Source organism: Cygnus olor, chromosome 1 (genome assembly GCF_009769625.2).
Source record: "Cygnus olor isolate bCygOlo1 chromosome 1, bCygOlo1.pri.v2, whole genome shotgun sequence".
Classification (NCBI taxonomy): Eukaryota; Metazoa; Chordata; class Aves; order Anseriformes; family Anatidae; genus Cygnus; species Cygnus olor.
Genome location: NC_049169.1, coordinates 79297123 through 79311272, shown reverse-complemented (window position 1 = coordinate 79311272; position 14150 = coordinate 79297123). Strand labels below are relative to the sequence as shown.

General features: G+C 37.4%; 1 long non-coding RNA gene across 1 annotated transcript in view; it reads right to left on the bottom strand.

Annotated features, from left to right (window-relative positions):
• LOC121074239 overlaps positions 1–14150 on the bottom strand; it is a 192610-nt gene that overhangs the window by 70143 nt on the left and 108317 nt on the right. The window contains exon 2 of the long non-coding RNA XR_005822224.1: positions 1683–1787. This is a non-coding gene — a long non-coding RNA (uncharacterized LOC121074239). The remainder of the gene's footprint in view (positions 1–1682; positions 1788–14150) is intronic.

The window sequence follows — 14150 nt, the reverse complement described above, 5'->3', positions numbered from 1 at the left end:
TATAATCTAAAAATACAATTCAGAAAAGATTTACACCTGTGCTTCATTTTATGCATGTAGACACTCAAAGAAATCAATGGGATTATTCATGTACATAAAGTTAAATGCACCCATTAATCTTTGTGAAGTTATGACCTAAGGGTCCAGTCTTGTATTTATCTTTAATATAGATTTTAGTATTAGAGGTAATTTCACTGATGACTTGAACATGCTCACACATAGTAGTATGTCATATTTGTGGCTGCATCTATCTGGTCAATCATGTCCTTAGATAATAGGTGAAGTGGTATAAAAGATAAAACTTTTTTTTTTTCCCAGTAAACCCATCCAGCTTTTAATCCTTCTTTTTACTTACGTTTTAACCATAAAAAGACAGAAAATATTCCTTAATTCCTTTGATTCTTTTACTAAGTCTATTTTAGTGTTCCCTTTCTCACAGAAATTTCCGTTTCCTGTACCCTAGCAAATATGATATATCCTCACGTAACTGCTTTATTTTTGACTATTTGACATTTGTTATTATATTTTATATTCAAGCATCTTCAGCTGAATATAACTGGGCTAAATGGAGGGCTGAGACTTATTTTTGATTGTGCGACAATTTCTTCTCCCCTAGAATTTCAAATTGTATTCGGTACTATTCATTACTTCTCACTAAAGATATATCAAAAAATATTTTTATACTTATTGCAGTTTTCCTAAAGTTTGCAGTCATCTGCCTTAAAAGTCTGAAGTTTGCACTACATTTATTAAATCCACTTATCTTCAAAGAATTCACTGGATTCTGATCACCTTCCTTTGAACGACTGTTATCTGAATTTTTTCTGTCTTCCACACGCTAATTTTGTGAACCTGAACAATATTTTTTCCTAATGAGCTTCTTCATTAATACTGATTCTCCACTCTGTCATTGAGTTTTAGCACAATATAGTCTTAAATAATTCAGTAAAATTACATTGATAAGGAAACGTCATAAAAATAGAGGAAGAGACCACATCAGTTTAACTCAAATGGTTAGGAACCCTGATTCTGTTCTCCTTCATGAGCCTCTCCTCCCCCCCTCCCCCCCCTTCCCCCCATGTATTAACTAGCATCAGTAAGATTTAATTTTATGGCTTTAATGGGTTTACAGTGTCAGAATCAATCTTTACATAATATGGTCAGATAGATGGAAGCTGGAGAAAATGCAATGGTTTAAATTTATCATTATCTCCCAATCATTGTATATTGCTCTGAAAAACACATAGCAACTATAACTTGAATTTAATGAATTTGTAGACATCTATATGTGTTTGGGCATATAGAGTTCTCAATGTCTTAATGCAATGAAATATTTTCTGAGTTAGTTATTTGGTAGGATTACTCACCATTTGTAACTAATCCTTCAGCCTACCAGCCACAATCTTGATTTACTCTAGTAAAGAAACTGGTAGGTCTTCTCTCCTATGAAAACTGTACATTCACTAAATATGCTGGGTTGCAACAACTCGGTTATAGTTAAGGTTGATTTAAAGTGATGTAAAATCTGCCAATGGGCTTGAATTTTCCTGATACCTCTTGCAGTTTATATGCGCATCAATGAAAATTAAACTACCCAGCAATGATTTCCTAATGTATGATCCAGTATAAAACAAAACTCTCCAGATGGTCTACTACCTTTCTGGCTACTTGTTTTGTCTTACCTTGTCTTGTTTGGTCTCAGCCAAGGACCTCATCATGGCCAGTCTATTTCAACTCTTCAGCATTCATTTCAGCTACTACACAGTCCACGTGCCATTCAGAAGAAGCTGTAAAAAAGATTGTTAAAGGATGGGTTAATAAACAACTAGAAGAAACAGATGCTTAAAAAAAAATTAAAAAAAATACAACAAACCTAGGCAAGAGTGTACCCAGACAGACCACCATCATGACAGCAAGGTGGTTGAAGGAGATGTGCTATGTTCACTAACTCTGGGTCATAAAACCCTCACAGTGAACATCCCACATGGAGAAGTGATCTATACCATTATGGACTCTACACATCTCATAGCTTAGAGGTTTTGGCTTTAGACTGGAGGCATCTGAACTCATATGAGCAATGAGTGTCCCTGACCACTTGCTCTGCAGCAAGACCCCATCTCTGCCATATCCCTGTGCACTCAGTGGGCAGGACTGGTCACAGCACTGGTTAGGAACAGACAATAGACAGGCACAAAGTGTCTATACATCTTCACTGGCTATACATGGAAATGGAGCAGTTCATGTTCCCCCTCCATACAAACCACCCCTGCTGTCCTCTGGTACAGACGCCCTGCCACTTAAGACCTATGTGGGAAGGGGAAGGGGAAGGAGGGGAAGGGGAAGGAGGGGAAGGGGAAGGAGGGGAGGGGGAGGGGCGGGGAGGGGATGGGGAGGGGCGGGGAGGGGTGGGGAGGAGAGGAGAGGGAAGGGAAGGGAAGGGAAGGGAAGGGAAGGGAAGGGAAGGGAAGGGAAGGGAAGGGAAGGGAAGGGAAGGGAAGGGAAGGGAAGGGAAGGGAAGGAAAAAAGGTTATATCTAAGACTATTTATATATATACAGTGAATCATAATAGATGTATTAATTTAGAACAAAAAGAAAAATAAGGCATCCAATCATATTGGAAGTCAGGTATCTGAAATCTCTCACCTAAACAAGTAATTTCAGATGAGTTGCCAGCCTTTTGACTGACCTCAGCTGCAGGTAGATTGTAGATTTTTTTTTGTACACAAGGACACAAACATCACTCCAGAGGGATAGCTCTCAGCAGAGAAAAAAAAAAAAAAAAAGCAGCATTAGTGGACAATAGTGGCATTTTTACTTTGGCTTTTGAATCAGAAAACCAGCCTCTGAACATGGGAGAGGAGAAATCTTACTAGATTTACAATGCAACATGTAGTATTTCTAGTCCTATTTGTTTGTCTAAACTTGTTTTGCATCCCACAGGGAAAACTTCAAGCTTTGTCTGAAGAATCTATAGGGGAATGCTTTTCTTAGAAAACTTTCTTCCTAGGCAAGCTTTCTAGGTAAGGTTTGCAGCTCTTCTCAATTTCCAAAAGCAAGTAAAGTGAGCTCACAAAGAGATTCTTGTTATCTTTGGCTGCCCTGTCTGCCTGCTTTTATTTTGACCAACAAAAGAAAGAAGCCATTTACTTTAAACTTTACAAAGCAAATCCAACAATATCATGGCTAGGGAACCTGAAAAGGGGCTAAGGCAGCTATAAGCAGGCTCAAATTCAGAAGCAATCTAATGCTGTTGTACTATATACATTTACGATGTTCAACTGGATGTTTACCCCTTGCTTATACACTGGTAGTTGAATCTGAGGAATGAGCAAAAGTTGTTGCTACTTTTAGATAAAGACAAGTGTACCAGTTCACAGAAACACCCGCTCCAGCAGATTGCATCACCTTGGAGTGTCTTCAGGGTGATTCTGAACATGAACTGAAGCAGCTGGAGGAAACACCAGGAACTTCTAGCCTTTCCAGCAAAGAAAGGGTGGACCAGTCAACCTCTTATGGGGTATGACAGCTTATAGCTACATTTGAACATTTTGGAGAAGTACTTCCTTTACAGAATCACAGAATCATCTAGGTTGGAAGAGACCTTCAAGATCATCTAGTCCAACCTCTGACCTAACACTAACAAGTTCTCCACTAAACTATATCACTAAGCTCTACATCTAAATGTCTTTTAAAGACCTCCAGGGATGGTGACTCAACCACTTCCCTGGGCCCCCATTCCAATGCCTAACAACCCTTTCAGTAAAGAAGTTCTTCCTAATATCCAACCTAAACCTCCCCTGGTGTAACTTAAACCCATTTGAGCTTTAGCTCAAAGCTCTAACAGCTTAGGCCTGGTCCCTTGTTAAATGCCCAGTTTTGCTTCTAGATCATTGAATCATAAAATTGTTTGAGTTGGAAAGAACTTTAAAGATCATCTAGTTCCAAACCTCCTGCCTTGGGCAAGGACACTTTCCACTAGAGCAGGTTGCACAAAGCCCCATCCAGCCTGGCCTTGAACACTTCCAGGGATGGGGCACCCACAATTTCTCTGGGCAACCTGTTCCAGTGCCTCAAGAACCTCTGAATAAAAAATTTCTTCCGTATATCTAATCTAAATCTACCCTCAATAAACAGTTTTCCTTCTCTGATCCCCTGACTGATTTCTGGATCACTACAGGCTTCAAGGATATTGAATGTATTAATACGTACCTCGTATGAGCCAGCGCAATGGATACCCCCACTTTGAGGACAAGGGGGAAGCAGGGAGGGGACATGTTAAAGGGATGTCACATGACACCCTGATGGTGGGGACGTGTCACAATTATGGACATCCAGTGACAGTAGGACAAAGAGAACATGGTCACACTGTGCCATCACCATGAAGGAGGTGCATCACAGTAAAGTCACACAGGCATGCTGTAACACAAGGATACAGAGGAAATGTGTTAACCCATGACACAACAACATGGAGGGACATGTCACATTGGACTTGCCTTAACACTCCAATAGAGGGGGTGTGTCACCATGGGACATAATCAGTGAGTGATGCACCAAGGCAGAGGGCACAAGTTGCACAGACACACCATGATAGAACAAGAGACTGGTTTCTGAATAATTAGAAGAAACCCCCATGCTGGGTCTCCGGGTAGATTAAAACAAAATAAACCATCAACAATAACAAGCAATTATCCAGTTTTCTATCCAACAGGTTCCTCTCATTTTATTTCCTGTTTTGTAAATATATGTTGTATACTGCAGCCTTTATTTTTACAAGTACTCCTGACCTTCCCCGGGTAAACAAGGCTTACCAAAGATATTTCTATATTTTTACAGTCTGTATAATTTTATTTCTCCATTTAACTATGTTCAGCCAAACATTCAGATGGAGCAGGGCTATTTCTGCATGAGTGTTACTCTACTCACATGTACAAAAGTTGCATCACTAGGCTTTAAACTAAAATTTTCCCCCACAACAAATCTGTGACCTCTAAGAAACTACACAGAAGAAAAGGGTTTTACTTTTCTCTAGTTTTCTTTAGAGAAAAAGAATCAAGGAGAATCCGGCTTACAGTCTGTGGCAGTGAACAAAATTTGCTTTAGGGCAAAGCCACAGGATATTCATAGTAGAACTAGATTATATTCAAACCACAAGTTAATATGAGAAGACAGTAATCTCATTGACTACAGAAACACCAAGAGAGCAGATGGTAATTTGTGAAGAGAGTTAAATAATACACATTTATGTTTCACGACGATTTTCATATAAAGTTCCAGATTAAACTTAGCTAATAAACACAGTAGCCTTCAGCAGCACATTACTTTGTTTTTTGTTGCCTTTAAATTAAATAATAAGTTAAACAAGGGAGATATTATTAAAAATAATAATAATAAAAAAATAAAAGAAGTAAATGAATGAGACTTTTGATGTGAAAAGTTTTGGGTGTTTTTTTTTTTTTTTTTTTCATTTCTCTTGCTATCAAGATATTCAATATATTAATATTGAATATTGATATAACTTCCCTTAATATTGAATAATATTTTTTTCTTAAAATCATTCAATGACTAGTAACTCAGTAAGGGCCTCTTTGTCTATTGTTCATCTTCAGCCAATAGCCACTCTGTTGATCTAAGAGGGAGTCTGCAGGATAACATGTTATAATACCTGTGGTGAGTTGTCGCACACAGAGACCTGTTTTTTTTCTTCACACTGTTTTAAATTAAGAGTAATGACACTGAAGTTAATCTAATGTCTAACCTAGCCTACAGAGAGCAATCAGTATCAAAATTTAAGTTTGGAAAAAATTGATTCCATCCTACAGGTTTGTCAGAATATTTTCAATTACTTTCAAAATACAATTATTTTTTCTTAATTATATTTACAAGAAAAAAAGGGCATGATCTATAAAATTCAAAATCAAAACTATAGACAAGAAAACAATATGAAAGAAGGTTATTATATAGAGTCTGTTTGAATGTTAAAGATAAATCTGACATCCAGGCCTCTAGGTTACACAGAGATCAACATAGGGTGCATGGGGTTTATTTAAATACGAATGCATCTTGTTGAATAGCACTCATCGAATCAAAATTTTGACAGTTGTAGATCATTCTTTGTTGAAATTTTAAGAAAATTTTAGAGATATTTCAAATGAAATATTTTCTTTATCAGTGTTAAAGCACCACAAAATTCAATGTCTGTTGATTAAAACAGATATTCCGAGAGTTCTGGTTCCAAAGATTTAAAGTCTGCAAAAACGATCTAGCTTTCATTCACTCGTAGTTCCCAATTACATGGTTATGATAGACAGGGGTTTAGCTGTTATGAAGCTTGAGATTGACTGCACAGTCTACACTAAAGCTTATCATCATTCTTCTGTAGGACATGGAACACTTACGAACCAATACTAAAATCTTTGCCAATCCAAAAATATATAACATTGAATGGAGCCTTGGAGTGGTACTCCCCAAAGACCCACTTAATTGACTGGCATGCTCCCTGTTAAACAGAACTGTGCAAGCAAAACATTAGGAGGGTCAGTTAGACAGCTTCTCCAAGAGTTTACTGCGTTATTCCTTCTGTCATATTCTCTTTCAAGATTACAAGGCTTATGTTGACAGATTCTCAAAAGTAGCTGAAATACTTCTGGAGTCACTTCACCCCTGGCTCTGCAGTGTTCTTTTTCTTGTTCAGAGACTTACTCTGTCTGAAGCCCATATTTTTAAAATCAAGCACTTTGATTTCAGAACTGCTTAGCACAATGCATCAGTAGCTCATCTAGCTTCATAATTCACAGCAGGTGTAGCTCTGGTACATGGCCAGGCTCAGCCCTCTGTCCCCATGTGTCTCCTATTTGGCTAGCAGAGGGTGTGTTCCCAATCCACAGGGGTGAGCACCTTCCAAAGCTCAGACTCTCATTTATAGCACCATCTACAACCAGATAATTTATATATATGTATTTAGGTACCACTGCACCATCCTTGGCACAGACTTAGTGGGGACAATGTTGACATCTCCCTGACTGTAATACAGAATCTGTCTCATACTGCTCTGTACTAGAAGAAAGATTTGGCAGCTTTCTTTTCCCCACAAGCACTTCAGTATCACTTGTGTTCTCAACAACTGATCAGATTTTCTCTGAGAAGCTGCAGCAACATTTTAGGATTACAGGTGGTACCTGATTAGAAGAAAAATGTTAATGGGAGTCAAAAAAATAAAAAATAAACATAAAAAATGATGTAATGAAGGCCTTTCTCACCCTTACTTCCAATAAATTCACACAAACTATAATAGAATCCACAGAAGTTATCTCTGTTATATCTAGTCTAGCTGCTTCAATAAATTTCACTCCTTTAGTGATGAAACTACCTCGAGTGAGTATCTCCACCACTTAATCACCCTATTTATTTATTTTTGTTTGTTTGTTTATTTGTTTTTATGGTCAGTTCTATCCTTCAACTTTTACTTATTCTTTTTTTTGCCAATGCTGATTCTTTCAACTGTGTTGACTGGTATTCATCTGACTTAACTTCACCCTGCTAACAGAGGGTAAATAATATAATCTGTGGGAAGAGACAAACCCCTTGAGAAGCCACTTTGAAATCATTTTGTGAATCATACTGGTGAAGCCTCAGACTTACATTTACAAAGCCATTAATTATCTCTGTATTAGCTTTTTCCCAAGGTAAGTTCTCTTTCTTATGCAACATCCATACATTTTCTTATTTAATTTTAGTCAAGTTGTCTGGACCCTCATGTATTCCTGTTCTGTCTCTTCCTAGACAACATTGCCTTGATATACAATGGAAGGATAAAGCTGTAAAAAATCTTTAAGATTTTGTCTAATTTTTCCCTGTGTCCTGGAGCAGGATCAGGCATATTCTTTCTGGTCTTGACAGATGGTGTTCCAGCTTGCCTATAAATATCTCCTTCACATCATAACAAAAATGTAATGTAGATTTTTTGAATGTCAAGAGAGCATCCTGACCTTGTTTTGATCAAAAGATTTGCAACTGTGTCTAACAAACCATAGCTGACAGAAGAATTTGAACAAAAACTGAGTGTGATGAGACTTGGATCAGCAAGTAACAGGAGAACAATACCTGAAATTGCTGGAGAGGTGTCATCATGGACTGATCATACCAGCAATCTGTGCTGACACCCTTCTGAAACACCCCCCAGGTAGCAGCAACTGGGGGAAAACATTGTCCCCTAGATACCTGATACTGTATAGAAGCAGAGCACCCAGGGTGAAGGTGGAATCACACATTGGGGTCAAGCCACCATCCAAGAGTCCAAGAGGACCAGCAACTGGAAAAGGTCTCAGTTAACTGTGTGTGCATTTGTGTATTAGTGTGTAAAGCTTTTCTTGACACTGCCTATTCCTCTGTTGGCCCACTTAGCAGACTGAGACCAGGTGTTCCTGGTGCTCCTTTTTCCCTGTTTACATTACGAAAAAAAATTCTCACAACCTGTATTTGGAGAGACTGTGTTTGGGGTCATGTGCCTGATTCTGCTAGGAACACCTGGAAGATGCTATACAAAAAGAAATGTTTGCTATCAGATACCAATTCCAGAACATTTTCTCTCAGAAGTGGCAAATGCTCCCTCTCTGTAAATGCATTCGATTAAGGCAAATCAGGCCTTTGTATTACACTAACCTCTGAGTGCACACACCCTGTTGGGGCATTTATTTATCTTATATCTTACAGCAATAAGATGTTTGATTTTCTTTGGAATGATTTGTAGGAAACAACTCCATAACTCTGTGTTCTTTTTCTTTTTCTCTCTTTTATGCCAGTTTCCACCAATCAGTAATCAGATTTGGCTGACAGTCATCACTGGCCATTCTCTCAACTTTTCTTCCCTTGAGATTTTTTATGTTTAGAAAAATAAATAATCTGTTTCTAACCAACTACAAAATTGCTTCTATTTCACATTTTATTTTTGAAATCTCAGAAATACTTAAAAAATTGTGGCAAATCTCCCCCTTAAAGCAAAAATTTGCTTTAAGATAATTATTAAACTGTTGTGGCCTCACCACAGATTTCCTTATTTGCATATTTAATTTCCCCTCTCACCGTCTCTTCTCTTCGATGTTCAGGAACATTCCCCAGGGTTGAGAATGAGAGCGCTCAGCTTTTACCAGGCTTATGGAAGAGCAGTGTTCTGTTAAAATCCAGTTGGTAGGTTAAAATGAAAGGACAGTATGAATCAAACAGAAGACTGGGTAGGCAGTATAGGACAAAAGGCACGGGCAGATAGATGTGATGCTGTGACTTCAGCAGGTGATCTCAGACACGGTTTATGATGAAAAGCTCACAGACATAGCTTACTTTGTGTGCAATAGATGAATAGCCATTATTCATGGCTGGCAGCACAAGCATCTATAAAACATGAATGTAGCCACCTCAGAAGCATCAATAAAATATGAATGTGGCCGTCTCAGAACCAGTAATTCAGTGAATCACTTGGCCACACACCTGTCTTTTCCTGTTATGCCTCTATTCAAAATTTTCTCATCTGTGCAGTCAGAGATTTACTTACACTGTTGCTCACATTTCAGAGATCACATTTCAATAGAGAAGTGTCCAAAAAGTTAGTGATCCATGTTTTTTACTGACTTTGCTTCTGGCAGGATCACATCACCTGCAGAATCAATATCTGAATAATGTACACAGATACTTGTAGAACTGGGTTCTGTCCCCAGCTGTGTGAATGGACATGCTACTAACATCACGTTTTTTTGAATCACTAAGAGTCAAAGTGTTAGGGTTAGGGTTAGAGTTACTGTTATCTTCGTTCCTGTCTTGCTCTTGTTGTCAGGACCTATTGAAAGTTAATAGTTAACAACATATGTGAAAGTTATGCTGTGTTTGCAGACCACTCAACTTAAAGGTAATGAATTTCCAATTAAGGATACAGTTATGGCTTGTATTAAGGTGGAAATTTACTGCAGAAAAACATGGGGAAGTCAAAAGTTTTCTTACAAACATTGTTAATGATTCATAACACATTAGTGCTAGATAATTTTATGAAATAGTTGTTTAAAACAGTAGTACAGCTTGCATCACCAAGAGAAGAACATATTAAACATCAGCTCCAGTCTAATAAGTCATTAAGTCAGAAAAGTCTGCACAATGTAACCTTTTTTTTTTTTTTTTTTCCCCCCCCCTGAAATTTCTAGGGATCTGCCTTCCTGGATCATTACAGCATCTGAAAACTGTTTGAAGATACAAACATATAAAAATTCAGTAGTATTTTAAAACTATAGAATTTTATCCTGACAAATTGAAGAAACTTTCTGAAACTTATTGGAAACTTAAAAAAGTAAAATTTGCATCCCACTGTGGAACACTAAATATTATAAGACACTTGGAGAGAGAAATTAAAATATGTATATAAATATGTATATAATAATGTTTGTCCTTAAGTGCTTAAGAAGTCCAGTATGTGAGATTTTAGTAGTAAGAAAAAAAAAAAAAAAAAAAAAAAAGAAATAGAATCCTTACAGAACATAGAAAATGGCTTCTACGTTGCATGTCAGCTTCTATATGTTGCAAACCACCTTTTTTCATGGAACTTACTAAATTCGGAAGTCTACACCTTGTAAATTATCATTAAGTAGCAGACCAGAGTGCCCCTGAAAACCCTGCTGTACAACAGCCCTTCTGGGACTGTACACTGTTCAAATGCTAAGCAAGAAAAGACCAGAGACCTTTGTCAAGCCAGCACACATGGCTATAACGAGAACTGGACAAAAAATGTTGTCAAACCATTTTCTGGCAACCTGACAGATTTCTTTCCAATAAATAAGCACACCCATCTCATTTCAAATCTAGATAGATCCCCTAAATTTTTCTGTTCCTTTATGTAATACCAAAATTTGGTGGTGTAGATTTGCCATTATTTCATGATGGTGTCTTGCAAGTATCTAATCAATCCAATTCTAATCCAATCAAGATATTGAGGCTTCCCTTGTGGTAAAAGGAGCAGCACATCCAGGAATGTATTCCTTCATCCAAGAAAATGGGTTGGTCTGCCTCTTTAGGCATCCTCTTGATCAGCTACAGAACAGGTCTTGGTAACCATTGTGCCCTCAATAGCATAATTAAATGTCTGAAGTTATGTGAGATTAATGAATGTCTTAGTAATGATTTTTACTGGTTATTTCTGCATACAAACATTTGATATTAACAAAGTGGAACATTGGACTGTTTCTTACTAGGCAGTTTTCAGAGTTTGGATTAAAGTTTTCAGTAAGATTTTGAAACAAATTTTGAAACATGTACTTACTATGAGGGCTGGAAACTATATTTCCTTTTCAATAGTAGTCAACAACAAACAGGCCGAAAATAGGTCATGGTGACTCTGAAGATCTGGGCAACTTGATGAAAGTAAATGATATGGGCTGATAAAAGCCTACAGAAGAATCAAGCATGAAGGTATTGTCTCCTAAATCATGGTGTCTTCTCCTAAAACCTGAAGTCTCATCCATGATTTTTTTTTTTATCCTAAGTTTTTCTTTCACTAAAAAGTAAATAATTTATCTCCCTCCCTCTCTCCTGCTTCCCTCTTCCCCCAATTCAGGGGGTTAACAGCTAGAGATATTCAAATTAGGGTTTCTGAAAACAGGGAAATGCAGTATTATAGCCATGAATCATAACTCCCTCTTTCCAAACTATGTTATCAATTCTTACTAAAAACTGTCTACATAAACCCAAGTTGCTTTCTCTGATTTAAATGCAAATGGACTGATGGTAAAGGGAAGCATTAGCTGCCAGAATCTTGACAGTGCTTAGATTATAATGGAAGGTTATTTGGGGTCACGGCTAGCAGCCCTTCCCTGATACTGAAAGAAAAGAAACAGGTGCACAGGTACTTCAAGAGGTTTAGCTTACTGCATTTTGATGCTATGTTGGTGTACATTTCAGTAATACTGCCTAAGGGTTATCTTCCCAGAAAGATTATCAGATGTGAGACAACAAGACATAAAGAGCAAGTAAAAGATGGAAAGCTGCATGAAACAGTGTAACAATGGAATAGGTAAGGAGCTCATTATTAGAGCATGTGTTTAAGTGTTCAGCAAATGGAGCTCATTTCATTTCATTCAAATAGTATTTTTGCTTTTGCATAAAGAAGGTTCTGAATACTAGGCCCCTTCTTTGTGGTCATGTGCCTGATTGTGTGGGAAATACCAAGACTGAGGGAGAGTACATGCATTTGAGGCATTATAGGAGATTATTAAGGAACAGCAAAATTGCAACTGTGTATCATGAATCCTAAATTCCTAAGGTTTGTGGGCTTGGTTTGTGCTGAACCATGTGATTTGAACTGACAAGCAGACTCAGTTTTCCATTTATAAAGCATTGGAGGTTTTGTAAATGGTAAATTTGTTCCCTTCCCTTCCCTTCCCTTCCCTTCCCTTCTCTTCGCATGAAGAAACCCATGTGTCAATCACAACAAATACAAGACACCTGAGGGAAAAATGTCTTTTGTCAGCTATAAAAGGGCAATTATTTTGGGTGATAACAATTTTGCTAGAGGTGAGAGGTGACAGTGATGCGCATGAAGTTTGATGTAATAAAAATGTGCTTTAATCACTTCTCTTATTCTTTATTTTGTCATTTCTGTTTCAACTGGATGGGTAATTTAAGTTTCTAATATTGATAGCTCTATAAATCACTTGACATAAATCAGTATAGCCTTACTGATTTCAAAGCACCAATGTTGATTTACGCGAACCAAGGTGCTCGCCTAGCCTTTTCTAATGTGTTAATATATCTTTATTCCTGCAGATCTCTAGTTTTTTACTGCTTGTCTGAGATACATACACAATAGCTTTTAGTACCCACAAAAGGTTTATTAAGAGTAACATGAAAAGGATAATTAACTTAGAGCTTGATTCTGAAAATGCTATCCACAGCCTTCTCAAATAGTATCAGTCAAACTACATCAATTTAGAAAAGTGAAAAATCTTCTTGCCAGCAGTTGCCTCTTTCTTGAAATGATTTTGATTTTTTTTTCCCATTGAGTGATCACTTTGGTTTCTGTTTCTACTCCTTCCTTTCAATATAAGTTCCCCCTTGGGACAGCACAGTAGATATCTCTGTTATATTACAGAGATTGAAATTTTTTTTCCTTTTTTTTTTTTTTTTTTTTATTCATAGTGCAAGGGCTGAAGTGCTAAACTTTATGTGGACTATAATCGCTCTTGCAAAATTGTAAGGAATAATAATAATAATTAATAATCATGCAATATGAAGTGTTTTTGTCATGCCTTTCATCTGAGGAAGTCAAACCACTTTATAAACGGCAGTGAATTAATAGAGGAATGTCTTGCCACAGGCAAAAAAAAGCAAAACAAGAAACCATGCCTCTGCTCCATGCTGCCAACTTAACTTCACAAAGGCACAATTCTGTGATTGAAAATTATACTATTTTTTAGTGTCTATTTCTTAGCACTCCTGGAAACATGAGCTACGCTTTTCTTCTACACAGTCTCTCGTTGTGCAAGGTGCTATGTGTCAAGACTGGTTCAATCCAAAAATCTGGACCTCTGTACTTTTCTTTTTATAGATTTTCTGTTGTGCCATGAATACCAGGAAGGAGATACAAGTCATTGATGCATTGATTTGTTACTGTTTTGCTTCCATTTTGTTGTTGGTGAATACACGTGAATATAATGAGCTCATTTTTGTGAATATAACCATTCAGGTTCAGGAAAGAATGAGGGACAGTTAGAGAAACTCTGGAGTACAGCAATAAGAACAACTGGATACCTAAAACACATAACCTGTAAGTGGTGACAGAAAGAGATGGGGTTGTTCATACTAGTGAGGAGCAAGGGCAATAATGTCAGCAGCTTTCAACTGTGAAAAGGTCACTGTGAAGAAGAAAGAACCTGTTTTCCCCAGGACTTGTAACTAGGACGAAAAATAATGGACTTTAAAAGCAGCAAAGGTGGAACACTATAAAAATAATGAAGATCTGTATGATAGCTAAACCCTGGAATAGACTGTGTTTACCGTGAAATATCCATAATGGGAACTTTTTAAGATTAGACAAATATCTCTTATGTGGTGTTGCTGGCACTGTTGATCTTGCCTTTGAGCAGGCAAATGGCACAGGTGACAAAAGGCATAAGTGACA